The sequence below is a fragment of the Lepisosteus platostomus genome, chromosome 14 (genome assembly GCF_059453375.1).
Source record: "Lepisosteus platostomus isolate fLepPlt1 chromosome 14, fLepPlt1.hap1, whole genome shotgun sequence".
In the NCBI taxonomy this organism is placed as follows: domain Eukaryota; kingdom Metazoa; phylum Chordata; class Actinopteri; order Semionotiformes; family Lepisosteidae; genus Lepisosteus; species Lepisosteus platostomus.
Genome location: NC_142624.1, coordinates 8,739,225 through 8,753,361, shown reverse-complemented (window position 1 = coordinate 8,753,361; position 14,137 = coordinate 8,739,225). Strand labels below are relative to the sequence as shown.

The 14,137-nt window shown below is 36.0% G+C and overlaps 1 protein-coding gene across 3 annotated transcripts in view; it reads left to right on the top strand.

The window, feature by feature from the left end:
- The first annotated feature begins 315 nt into the window (after positions 1-315).
- sh3bp4a (SH3-domain binding protein 4a) overlaps positions 316-14,137 on the top strand; it is a 55,617-nt gene continuing 41,795 nt past the window's right edge. The window contains exons 1-3 of one of the 3 annotated variants that reach the window (XM_088606896.1): positions 317-454; positions 9,297-9,427; positions 10,683-10,765. The gene's annotated coding sequence lies outside the window, so the exon portion shown is untranslated. Of the gene's footprint in view, positions 455-9,296; positions 9,428-10,682; positions 10,766-14,137 lie in introns of all 3 variants that reach the window. The other 2 variants (XM_088606895.1, XM_088606894.1) reach the window with 2 other exon arrangements.

Sequence of the window (14,137 nt, the reverse complement as noted above, 5' to 3'; positions counted from 1 at the left end):
CAGAGCGTTAAATGTTGTAACTGAATCACGTCCACGTCGAATTTTCAAAGTTTCACGTTTGTATCCACCAGGTCTCCCAGGGGCAATAGGAAAGTTCGCGAGGAGCTCTGACGGAGAAAAATAAAGGTCGCGCAATTATATTTAGAGCTCAGGGTTTGTTTGTTTTTTGTGACCCGTAATTATTATAAGTAGGAAACATAACTTGGATCGTGGTTTGCATTACTAGTTTGTACTATACTGGAACATTTAAATGTAATCTGAAACTCCCGATTGAATGACATCAGTGGAACCGCTGGTTCCCGTCCCTCCCTCCCAGTGACATCACGAAGCCTCTTTTTTTGTAAGCACAGTACTGTATAGTGGAGACTCACAAAGGAGTGATATCAGAAGTACCTGCGTTCGAAAGCTGTCCCTAGTTGGATGTATTCGCCGTTAGTTATTAATTTTTACTTCGGTAAGTAAAACGTGGTTTTCAGTTTTTTATTTCTGTTTCTTTTTCAATGTGCTTTACGTGAGCGATCTTGTTTCGAAAAGTGTTGGTAAAGATTTTAAGGAGCACATTTGTTCTGTACGGTTTGTGCTAAAGGTTTTTTTTTTGTTTAGTGATACAGTATAACTTGGGGACTGAATTGGACTGGTACTGTATTCTAGATGTTTAGCGAGCTAATTGCAGAGAATTTTGACAACCTTCGTTAGCACACATTAATGGTGGTTTGTATGTGTTGGGGATGGTTAGGACATTCTTAATGGAGAAAACTATGATGGCTATATTTTTAGATTTCTGACCTCCCCATTTTCAATTAATTTAACATCAATATAAAAATTATTATTTGCTGGATTATGTTATTATGTTAATTGATGAATTATCTGAATCTCTGGGTGAACAGAGGTATCCAGTGTGGTTATTCGACTACTTAATTCGTTGTTCAATTGTACAAATTAATAAATCTATTTAAAACATTATCAGTTTGAAAAGTTACTTTGATGTAGAAGTGTGTGTGGACCTTGTGGGTTGTATTTATGAGCCTTTTCGCGTGCTTCTAGTAATGTTGGGAGTATGTGACAACATTGCGTCCACGTCTAGTGTTTTTGTACTGTAGTAGTTTTAAATTTAGAATACGCATGTTTTTTTGACAACTTTGTGATTCTTCATCACATTACGTATTAGGAATGTATAGCTTGTTGATATTTTTAAGATCATTCCAACGTGACAAACCTCAAGTGTATGTAATTTGTTTCCATGGCAGTATACAGAAGTTTTTTTTCCAGCCTACTGGTGTAAATTCCGTTTGGAATTCGCATGTAGCTGAGCGACTCCATGCATACTTGGCCTCAAATTTGAAACGTTTTAAACTATGCTCCCAGAATTGTATCGTTATTTTTTTAAGTGAAACTTGAAGGCTTGCTTTTAAAATATAACTTGGAACTGTTTTATAAAAACCGGACTAAAGCTGACGTTTTCAGAAAATAATTGCCTAAATTAACAGCAAAATAAATTTGATGACATTTCATGTACAAGCTGCAGCACGATGTGGACAATTCAGTGAATTATTTAAATGAAACACTTTTGGTGTTTTGTTAACAGATCGGGCTATGCTTTACTTAGTCATGTGGTTGATAAGAAGTAGCACCTTTTGAAATTCTGTTTTCAACCTCCTGCCGAGTTAGTTGTCCTTTTTCAATATTTTGTGTAGTCAACAAGATGTATACGGGGTGTAACGCTCAGACGAAGCTGTTCATTTCGGTTACTGTTGAGGCTACTTCGGTTCCTAGGTGGCTGTTAATGGTTTACAAGTTAATGAAAATGTTAAAGCATTGAAATTAATTTGGATTAAGCGGCAAAAAAGCTTATTTTATGTAGAAAAAGACAGTCAAATGCTTTAATTAAAACGCTCTATCCTTTTTTGAAGCAAAACGAATAGATTCTATATTTAAGGTAGGTGAAGTATTCAATAACAGTACGATCATCAAGTTTATTTCTCTTCTTGGATATCAATGATTTAGATTTTTTTAAACCAGTAAGAAGATCTCATTGCAATTTTAATTTCATTGTTTCCTTAAGAACATGTTTGCAAACGAGAGGAGGCTTTTCAGCCTATCTGGTTTAAATAGACCTCTCCCTCCCATGTCATTAGGAAACAATTGGTGTGATATTTCTATTTGCCATCTGAATACAACAGAGGGTAGCTCAATAGCTGTGCTCCATTTCCCTAATCCCTAGATGCAATCAAATGGTAGGATACCTTTAAGGATAACCTTATCACTAATAAATACTATTGTTACTAAATCAAGACAGTGAGGAAACCCACTTAATTTTATTTCTGCGGCACTGAGAAGTGAAGAAATTTGTGTAGCACACATTTTATGCTCGTTTGCTTAAAACACATTAATTCTTAATATTGCATTAGAGTGCCATGCACAGTATGTTTTATTTACAGAGTATGACTTCAAACTACATGCTTTCATATAGCCACTGAAAAACAGCTCTATCATTTCATCCTGTAAGTGATTTGTGGTTTAGATAAAATGTAAAAAAGAAAAAGTCATCCTGGCTTTGATAAACCCGATTTTTTTGCTAGAGTGTCCTAGATGATTGAATAGATGCATTGTGTAATGAATTAATGTTTTATTCAAATCTACACCTTGAAAGGGCAGATTGCTAAACCCTGGACAGCAAACTAATTCCAGCTGACACACAGGTAGTGGAGAGAAAAATAGAAACACCAATGTAAAGTCACTTCAATATGCTGTTGGACCGCCCAGCATTGCCAGTACAGCATAGAGCCTACCTGCATCTGGAGTTTTGCAGGAGTGGTGAGGCACCAAAACTCTATGAGAAAGTCAATTCATTCAAGTCACACCTGGTTAACGGAGATGGTAAACACTGTCTTGGGAACTGTTTTCCAGTCCCATAAATGCTTGATTGGATTGAAATCTGGTGACTGAGAAGGCCAGGAGATATGTATGACATGACATCAGTGACATGTTTATCAAATTATTGAGTAACCACACATGCTCTGTGGATGGGGGCATTGTCGCCCTGGAAGACACCCCTCCCTAAGGCGAAGAAATAATAATAAACTTTATTTTATATAATGCCTTTACAGGTGGCTTCTCAAAGCACTTTATAGAATGACAACAACAATGAAAAAAAAATACAACATATGCACAATGAGAATACAATGAGAGGAGACAGTAGATGGGGATACTCGAGACAGTAGGAGCAGAGGGGTGAAGAACTGAGCCAATTAAGTAAAGGCCCTTCTAAAGAAGGCGGATTTGAATCTAGATTTGAAGGAGTTTAGGGAAAGTGACTCTCTGATATTTGTAACATAGGGTGAAGATGATTATTCGATTCCATTAAACAGACATTAGCATTGCCTTCTAAGAGAATGAGTGCACCGAAACCATGCCACTGGACTCACAAATGTATATTTCCAGGTTTATGCACTTCAGTTCAACTGAAGTATCCCACTATGATGAACCTGTCTGCTTGCACCTCAGGTTGAAATTTACAATCAACTGATCAGCAGTAGCTCACCCGTTTTGCCTTACAGTTCAAACTGATGCATTGTACACAAAGATGAGTTTCCACTGACTGTTACCTTTTTCTAATCCTATGCAATATTGCGTAACAACCTACAAAAATGTTCCCCTTGTATATCCTTCATGACACCACCTCAGTTGTTTGTGAAACATTGGAAAGTCTAGGTCACTCAATTTCCCGTGTAATGCACCCTAACAATCACCAGTCTTTCAAAGTTGCTGCAGTATCATTGTGGAAGACAAATTTATTAATCATTTAATAAGACAACATTAATCAATTCTATTGAAATTGAGATAGAAGAAAGATAAATTATACACGCAGAATTTCTTTGGCTTCAATCTTTGGCTTAAGTGTTCTCCATATGTAGTTTATTATATTTCTGATAAGTTATATGTCCTGTTACTGTCTTTATATTTTGTGCATTATATACACTCAGAGTAATTTGGGTTTATATTTCTACTTAAAGCCCTTGCCTTCTAAGTTTAGAAGAAGTTCTAAGTTGGCCTATAACACCAACAGTGTTGGTGTACAAAGCTTTTCTTACACGCACAAAGGAGTCCCTAAACTATATTTTTGCTGGTAAGGTAGTTTATATATTAAGTAGGATTGTATGAGGAAACAGAAGACGTATAAAGTTGAAATACTGTAGCTTTTAAAACTCAGTTGTGAATATTAATTATCTATGTCAGTGTTAAATTACACATATGTAGGCTATATTCTAACATGGCATTTGTTGGAGTTTGAGTCATTAACTTGTCTTTATGCTACTTGTGTTTAAAATATATTAACTGTACTTTAAATGGAGCCTCTGCAGAGATCAAATTGAACTGTTGAGTCTAGACAAGTTTGTATCATTTGTGGATATATGCTATAATGCTGGTCACTTCCTTTCCCATAGTAATCCCAGTATTGACATAGCAGAGCGCAGGCCTGTATGCCAAATAGCAGCCTGTCTCTCAAGCACTGCCCAGCTGTGAGAGTCGACATCTTGAAGGTGTGTTCGAGTCCTCAGGGAGTTCCCCAGGAGACATGCAGCCTCTGTGCTATGCAATTATGCATTGTTCCTTACTGGAAAGTACGCTTGTGTTGGGAGCTTTCAGGCTCATCTCACAGAGATCTGATTGGAAGTGAGTATGTGCTCTTGAAGTGCACACTGCTTAGTAGGCTGGTGCTCTTTTGGGAAGCTGTGGAGGAGGACAGGGGTAAAAGAACAAAGGGGAAAATTGGTCAGCTTTTAATTACAAGTAGAAATCTTGGTCACACTAGAATATGTCATGTCTTGGGGTTAGACCTGCAGTAACCAGACTCTGGGCCTCCTGACCTCCAAGTAGATCCTTTTTTGGGAGGCTGTTGTTTTTCATGTTTGTTTTTTAAACAGGAACCTGTGTCATTTAACTGGCTATTTTTTAGTTTAAAAACATAGTCTGTGTTTATGGTATTTGAGCATTAAATGTTGAAAGACAATAAAAGGGTATTTTTATAGCTCTAAAAATAGCAGCTTCTAGCCTTTTAAGGCCTGAGGCAGTTGTTTGCTAATGGGTTGGGCTAAGCACTGACATATGCCATTTGTATCATGACCGGTTTTGTGCAAGGATGCATGCTGTGGATCAGTTTTACAGAGACGTCAAGTCTTGCACATTAAGTGTGAAACACACACATTCCACTCTTATCCTGTGCTCACTCGCTTAACTCTTTAAATTACATGACATTCTCCTCCTGGACAGAGTGGTCTTTATGGGAAATGTAGAAAGGAAAAGTTTTCATAGAACTCCCCCTTTGGAAAAGTGGTTTTTGCAGCAGTAGCATTTCCGAAGGGGAATAATGTAGTAAAACTACTCTAATGAGTCTTTCAAATATTCTTCCGTTTTAAAAAGTTTTAGTTTGTAAGTTATGGGGGAAAAAAAAGAGAGGACCCTAAAGAAGACTTGTTAGTGATAAGATTAGGCAAATAAAATTGTCAAGGAATGTTGTCACAGTTTCCGCTTATCTGTGTGGGTATGGTACGGCTGGAGGAATTGAATCTCTAGATATTAATATAATAAACTAGATATTCCACAGTAGGATGCACTGTCTTTAATCACCTTCTTTAATCAATGAGCAAAAAAATTGTTTGAAAAAATTTAGTTAAGTCTGATTCAGACAGCTATAAATATTTTTTTTCCTTTTCCCCTTGATAGAAAATGAAGGAAATATTACACTTAATTACATTTTCAACGTTGTCATTTTACCATGTTTGTGAACAATAAGAAGAAGGGGAAAATACTTGGAAAATAAATCAAAGCAGTGTGGGCCTCATCTTATAAACCACTGAGCGTGATTTTGCAAGGTGAAACTTGGCCGAAAAGAAATGTGAAAGTCTGCGGGCCCCCTGCACACCGCACGAATACTTTTGAAAAAGCAAAAAAGAAGTTTCATTCTTGAATTTCAGGCTATGGGGCAATAAATTCCACTCTAAAGAACAGTCAACTCTTGGCATCCTTTGCATTGGCAGTGCTGTATGCTAGACCCAGTTATGCTAGCTCTAATCCATTTGTGTTTGTTGGGGTGGATATCTTAATCTATCAGAATCACCACGTATTGTAATCTAAAACGTTTTTTGTGATACAGCTTTCAGTAAAGCAATTCAAATATACAGTACAAGGCATGATACTGTATATTAAGCTATTGGTTAGCTATCACCTATACAAAGTAACTTGTAAACTTTTAACCATTTGGGGATTTGTGCACAAATAAGGTAGGAGAGATAATTTGCTCAAGAATATAACCGCTGTGTCCCATCTATAATATGAAACTGGACGTCCAGGTAGAGGTCCCAGTACCCTAATCTTCATTTAAATCAATTTCTAATCCAGGCAATAAGTCATTCTTCTTTGTGCTCTTAATAACTTCAATTTCCTCTGTTGCCTTAGATGGCCCTAACAGAAAACAGATGGGGATACTAAACCTTGGTTTCAGAAGCCATCACTTTTGTAATTGGTCATATTTTACAAAGTAGATGGTTTGTAGTCCGAAATCTGTATGCTTTTCATCTATACTGGTTCACTTGTACTCCGCAATATTTATTGGTACATCCCATACCAATTTATACTGCAACTCGGAGAACCGGAACAAATTCTACCTTAATACTTATTCAGTGTGCTTTGTTTTTTTAAACACAATATAATACGCACAAAAAACTTTGATTCATAAGAACTGTACTAAATGTTAGCTTTTATTGACCTCATTTATATAATTTGGCTACACAAGTGATACAGAGATCTTTTCTGTAGCTTTGAAATGTACCAATAATGCTGATGGATTTCTTGAAAATAATATCTAAGACATGTTATCACTTAATTACGAAAACATCGCCGACATGTGGCACGCCTGGAGGATTCTCAGTCTGTGTAAAAAAAAACTGAGTGGATAAATAAAAGTAGCAAAGTGTCATCTCCTTCCTTTTCCTTTTCAGGTTTCAGGTTGTAGTATATTTGATATGTTGCCAGTCAAGGTTTCAGATTCCTCCTCAGTTCTCATCTGATTTCTTCATCTGTCAAGATTTTAGCAATGACATCAAGCACTCTCTGAGATTGTGACAGATAATAATTCACAGACAAGCAGCTCTCTAGGCAGCACATTTTTTTGTATGCTGAAACTCTTTGCAGTTATCACAGTCAGCTTTGTTTTTTCATTGGCTTGTGTTGCCTGCAAACACCAGTACTCAAACTCCCAGCCAGTGGGGAACCGAAAATCAATTCTGGATTTCATGTTAACTGTACTTTGGGAACAACAGGTATTGAAAGTCTTTGTCTTTAATGTTTTCCAGAGACTTAGAATTTATCCTTTTATATTTCTTACTTCTGTCTTTTTTTGGTGCCATACAACATTGTTTAAAAACACGAAATAATCTTAAAATATGAATAGTTCTATTAGTATTTCATTTTTCACAAGTATGGCTTCCAGCTGGATCTAATTAACATTGCATAACTGATAATGACCTTTGACTGATTTTATTATTTTTTATTTTTTTAACTGCCTCAGGCTTTGAGTTCTCAGGCTCATGATACTTTTAGCCACAAGCTGTTCCATAATATTTGTCCTTAAATAAAGATGAAGATTTCTATACACACCAAGTATTTGGATGCTTATCACTTTGAAAGTTGAAATGTTAGTACCAGACTCCCATGACCAGAAAAAATGCTTTTTTAAATAATTGTGGAAAGTTTGAATGTGGATGCTGAGATAACACTGGTTTCTGAGCAAGATAGTTTTCTGGAAAACAGCAATATTGAGTAACTACAGTTAATGTGTAATTAATTCTGAGCAAAAGCAGTCCAATTAAAATACTTTACTTTATTAGCAGAGGTACTTGCCAGAGGCAGGATACATGATGGATCATGTGCGTGTGGGAGTTCATAGCACTACTTACCCTAAAAGCTGTCTTAAAATGGAATCATGAGTCTTGACTGGGCCTGTCTCCAGAGATTTTGTTAAAGAGTCATGAAGTCGTATTCAGAGCCCTGGTATGTACAGTAGGTGCTGAGTAAAATGGCCTGGGATCATATTAAAAATGTTCTGTGATTGTCTTCACTTGTGTTTAATTCTTTCAATCCTTTCAACACAAATAACCTTTGATATGTGAAACGTTTTTGATCTGTATACCAGAATCACTTCATTAATAGAGGAGACTGTTGTATCTTTTAGCTTAGTTCCAGTCACTGATTCACAAGGTTATGTTTAGTTGCTGAGCCTCCCCAGCACTGTCACATGAACTTCTTTGTCATCGGTGACGTTCTTGTCCTTGAAGAGCTTTTTTTGACCCAGTGGTGCGAGGAATGACTTCCTCGTTATCACCAGCACCAAAAAGACTTCAAACAATGTCCATAGGTCAGGAAAGCAATGATGACAATATTCTGGGATCAAAGGGAGGCTCTTGTGACCCACTTCATTCTGGCCCATGAAATAGTAACAAGTCTAACATACTTCATGCTTCTAAAAATAATACTGGAAACAGGATCCAGCAATATGCATAAAGTATTGCAGGGCATTCAATAAAAATACCAGAGTGTATAAAACATTGAACTGCAGCTCCTGAAGCTAAATAACATTTTTATGGAGGAAGTGACTTACCTACCAGCTCTGAGTGACATTAGAACAAGTCATAGGTTTATTCCATGCTGAAAAAAAGAAGAAAGAAAACACAACGTTTGAGCCATGGAGCCTTCTTCAGGTGTGTCACAAGAGAATGAAGAGCCTCCCTTTGATCCCAGAAGATTGTCATCATTGCTTTCCTGACCTATGGACATTGTTTGAAGACCTGAGTGACATTAGACAGATAGCAAGCAAGGACATCTTTTGAGCATTGAGTCTAAACTTAAAATCTGATTCTTGAAAGTGGCATAAAAGTGGAACAATGCACACACTATTTAATCAGATAAATCAATTATTGGTGAATCTCAAGTGCAGTCAACCCATGAATCACAAAGTACTGAAGGTACTTATTTCTTCTCATTAATCATATGATAGTATTGTTATTGTTAATATTGTTATTATTAATCATAATAATGTTACTAACATAATTACAATAATGTAAACAAACACCCTATTTTTAAACTAGAATGAGGCATAGCTTGTTTAAAAAGGACAAAGCTGGGGGGAAAAAAAACTGGGAGGCAGCATCCTTTAATCACAATAGAGAAAAGAATAAAGAGTCGAATCTGGCTGGAGTTCCTCATCAGGAAGGCATTTCCTTTTCGTTTTCCCTCCTCAGACGCTTCCTGCCTTGGGACCTGCCCTCCCAGCTTCGTAAACACAAGCTGAGCTACCCCCAGGAACGGCAGGAAGAAACATCATACCACCCCTGCAAGACCACAAACCATGAGAAATTCCATTTGTGACCAAGTATTAATGTGTTTTAATCGTAAAGCTTGCACAACTTTAACTCATGTCAAAGCTTTGCTACAACTTAAGGAATCGTTCAAATTGTGTGTACAGTGCATGTCATAGTGTCCAAATAGATAAGGGCTTTAAATCAGTGTAGCAGAGGGATTAATAAAACAATGACATATGGCACGAATAAGGCAGTGGTCAGTCCAGGCAACCCTAGGGGGTTTTAGTTTGGATAAAACTGGATAAAGATTTAATGGGGAGAGCCAGAAAACACCAGTGCCTTTTCACTGATATTTACTTTTGCATGCAATCTCATTTTATAAAGCAGGCTGCTGGTTTCGTCAGCCCTTTGTTACAGTACTGATGTGGCAGTATTTGTAAAATTGTAAAATGAGGACGTTGGTATAATTATGTAATTATTTTTTTCATGGCAGGGAATGAGCACTTAAATATTGAATATAGCTTTTTAAGTAACCTAAAACACTGGTCACAAACTGTTTGTTAGGACTTTCTTATTGATCTTCTAAGAATTTACAAAGCACATGATTTTTTTTATAGTGATTGTAGACTTGTTAAAATATTTTAACATTTTTGTTTTGCAGTCTTTGAAATATCTTTCAATATTTTTTTTCTGTAAGACTTACAGTAAATATGAAATTAATTCTCACAGTCAACACCCCGTTACTTTTTCTTGGATTTTAATTTAAGCTCCAAGAAAATATTTTAGATTTTTAAAAAATTATATAAAATGTTAATTCAAATAGTATATCTATAATATTTATTCAATATTTATAAAGGTACAAAAATGTGTATTGAAGAACATTATTAGGTTGTTGCAAACATTGCATTACTTGGGAAAATGAAAAGACCAGAACCTGCACCTGCTCTGTTTCTTTAATTAACGTTTGTAGAAATTAGTCAAACCAGGACCAAGAGTGGGGAAAAAATTCCATTGTATGTCCCAGGACATACAATCTTACACGCAAGATTGTAGGATTTAAAATTATTGTGCTGAATATTATTATTTAGAGCAAGTAACAGCCATATGAATATTACTTTTTAGAGCACACAACTGCAGTATTCAGCATATGAGTATAATGAGTAAAACATAATAATAAATGAATTATTATTGGAATATCCATCCATTTTCTAACCACTTCCTCTGATTCAGTGTACAAGGCACAAGGCAGGGTACACCTGTAGACACAAACACATTCCCACCAGGAAGAGTTTTCCCCGAAGCCAATTCATCTACGATGTTTTTCAGCTCTCTGGGGGAACTGGAGCACCTGGAGAAAACCCACACAAACACTGAGAGAACAGAGAAACTCCATACAGATAGCACCTCAGGTCTGGATTTGAACCCAGGGCCCTAGGGCTGCATGGCAGCAATGCTAACCACTTCACCACTGTGTCACCTTATTAGGGGAATATATGTTATAAAAACCTTTTTTAAGATGCTTGCTTTTGCCTGACTTCGATGGATTCTGATGCTTGTTTGTTTTTCCCCTGGTATCTGTGAAATGAAAGATGGGAAGCCATAGAGATGCTTTAGTCAGAAAGCGAGACCACTTTTCTTTTAGCCATCTACTGTATACTGATCTCCTTGCAATGTGTGATCTTAATCAAAAAGAGCACTGGAAAGAGGACAGCAATGATGTTGTTTTGGGTGATTCTATCTATATTTAAGTGCTTCACAGTTGTGCTTGTTTGGGTTACCTATCTGTTAATACTTAGTTTTGATCGATGTTCTTTTGCATTTGGATCTTTAGACAGGGTATGATCAAAACTCTACAAAAGAATCTGCACAGAAAGGAAAAAAATAAAACTTAAGCAATTTATCCTTCATGTGTAGTCTTTTGTTCATTTTTTATTTAGAAACCATCATTGTAAACTAAGTGGCTGTTCCTTCATATATGAGAGTCTGCTTTTTTCATAATCTTTCAGGAGTGCCTTTAAAATTTTGCTTTCACCAATAAATTCACATCCAACAGCAAAATCTGTAGGGCAGTTTTTATTCCCATATGCTGCAGATTGTTTTGATAATTTGAGATTTCTACTAGTCATAAATTCTGACACACCAACAGCTTTTTCTAATATGGGCACTGCAGGGCTGTATACTTATATCTTATATATTTTGATTTGCACAACTTTTGGATAGGTTAGAGATTAGGTTATTAAATAATTAAGTTGTGATATGAGACGTTTTTGCTTACCATGCTCATTACTACATACAGTACATGAAAATGACTTATTGAAACTTGTTTTTCAACTACTGAAAAATGAGCTTGGATGCAGTTATGTTGGGTGAAAAGAATTTATTCAGAAAATGCAAACAACATTTTAATTGTAAGTATGTAATCGATCAGAAATTTCAATTGCATGATTCCTAGAAAGAAAGGTGCAGTCTCCAGTTGTTTCGGGAATTATGTAATTAAAGTGTTAAAAAATAAGTAGTTAATTGTAGGTCACCACATGAAATGGATAAACGTCATGCCATATCAACATACAATTAACAAGTGCTGTTCAATGAAAACCATTAAATTAAATGTTAACAATGAGTGAAAAAGATGAAATGCTGAGTTTTCCTTCTGTATTAAGTTGGTTTTAGGTTTATTTCCAGCCTTTAATGATATGCATAGTCCTAATTAAATTTGTGTGTGTGCAGTCTGTAACATCGGTTGGATGCTATGTTTGTTTAAACAATACAGTGAAACCCATTGCCTTATGTATATACAGAATGCAGTGTATATTAACTGCAGTTTTTCAGAAATGCAGCCTAAATGTTTATATTTCTTGCTGATATCTTAACTGTCAGGTTTGACCTTGGTGTGCTTTCTCTGTAGCATGCCTAAACTGCCTTTGAGAGGAGCGATTGATCTGCTTCCAATGAGTCCAGTTATCGGTTATGATTATGATGCGGTTATGATTATGATTATGATAGTTATGATAAGAACCCACATATAGCCCAGTCCTCATTTTCAGTTGACATATTGGCTGCAGAGGCAAAAAGCTTGTCTTGTTAATGCAATTTAGCAAGATATGAGAACCAAAGCAAATGTCAGGACAAGGCTTTTTTCATCTTCTGTGACCCAGAAGGAAGAAGGCCAATATGGTTTTGTCACACAGCAATATAATAACTTTTACAGTAGCCCTTGGGATGGTAAAATGTGAGAAACAAGCTCGCTGAACAATGCAGACACACTGATGACAGACTAATAATGCATTTCAAACCAATGAATTTGCTTCTAGATAGACTATTTAAATGTTGGCACAGGCAGACCTGAAGGCAACAATGTTGTGTAATAGGTTTCTAACAGGTTACTTACTCTCAGGCCTTTTCTCCTTTTCTCCTATCCCAGAATACTGATGCCTTTCTGTGGATCTCAGGTAAAAAATAGTTACTGTCTCTAATAAGTTGCAATGGTTACAATAATCACTACTTATTAATGAGATGCATACACATAAGGCAAGGGGAGGACTCCTCCATATCCCTCCGGACTGGAGAAATATATACTTTACAAAACGATTCAGCATATTTTCTGTTCATTTTGTGGGTTTGGCCAAATCATTGCTCTGGAGAAAGGCATTTAAAAAATAACTCACAAACTTATTCTCACTGTAAAAGTTTTGTTTTCAATCATTAATTAATGGGAAGATGACTCAACCTCAGCCTTTTTTTCTGCTTTCAGAAAAATACTGTGAGGAAGGTATTCATTTTCAGGCTATGTAAGTAAAGAAACATTGTTCTCGGAACAGCTAGTCCCAAGATGCTTTTCTCCTGCAAGGTCGTAGCCGTGGAAACTGCACAAGTGCCAACTGAAAGGACCGGGGCAGGCATGAACTAATAACCATTAGCGGAACTGCAGCTCAAGTTAATTATTGTGGAGCTCCGACATTGAAGATGGATTTAGATGCTGAAAAAAGCATTCATGTTTTTGCTGATATTGAGTTTGTGTTTAAAGCTGAGTTTGTGTTTAAAGCCTGATTAAATTCCTGACAGGAGAGTTTATGAATCTTAAACTAATATTTTAGAGTTTTCTCTAAAATAGAGAGAACTATACTTTTAGAAAAAAGAGATGTGAAATTAGCGTGATATGGAATTGATTTATTGGTGTAAAGCTATGTTTGTTTAAATTAACCGTCCTTGTCGCATGAGTAGGTAGTGCACAAAGACATGTGATCTCCATCTTGGGAGGATGACAGATATTTTTGTTACAATTAACATGCTCAAAAACACTTGATCTGGAAATTAATGTTGTCATTCTGCATGGAGAGAGATTAAGTGATTTTGAAAAACATGTCATCCAGGCTGTAAGGAAAGAAATTAACAGGCCTTTAGCCTTTAGGAGATTTGAAGTCGCCATCTCAACAATTAATAAGTTATGTATTTTGGACCAAACTAAATTAACACTAAGTTTATTCTGTTTTGTTTTCTTAATTAGCCTTAGGTTAGCAGGTTCCAGAATATAAGCTCAATTCTCAATCTGTAAAACTGCTTTGGCTCTGAATGCTTTATGGTGAGAAATAGACAGTATAGAGACTATTGTTAGACAATTTCTTTTCACCAATTTCTGTTTTTTGAACAATGGTTCAAACGTTTTGTATTTTTGAAAGATATATAATACATTGCCTTTTTTCCTTTCCTTATACAGTAAACTTGTCAATGCAAATACAGTAGAATGAAATAAGGGATTCTAATGGAGACTTTGAACTACATGT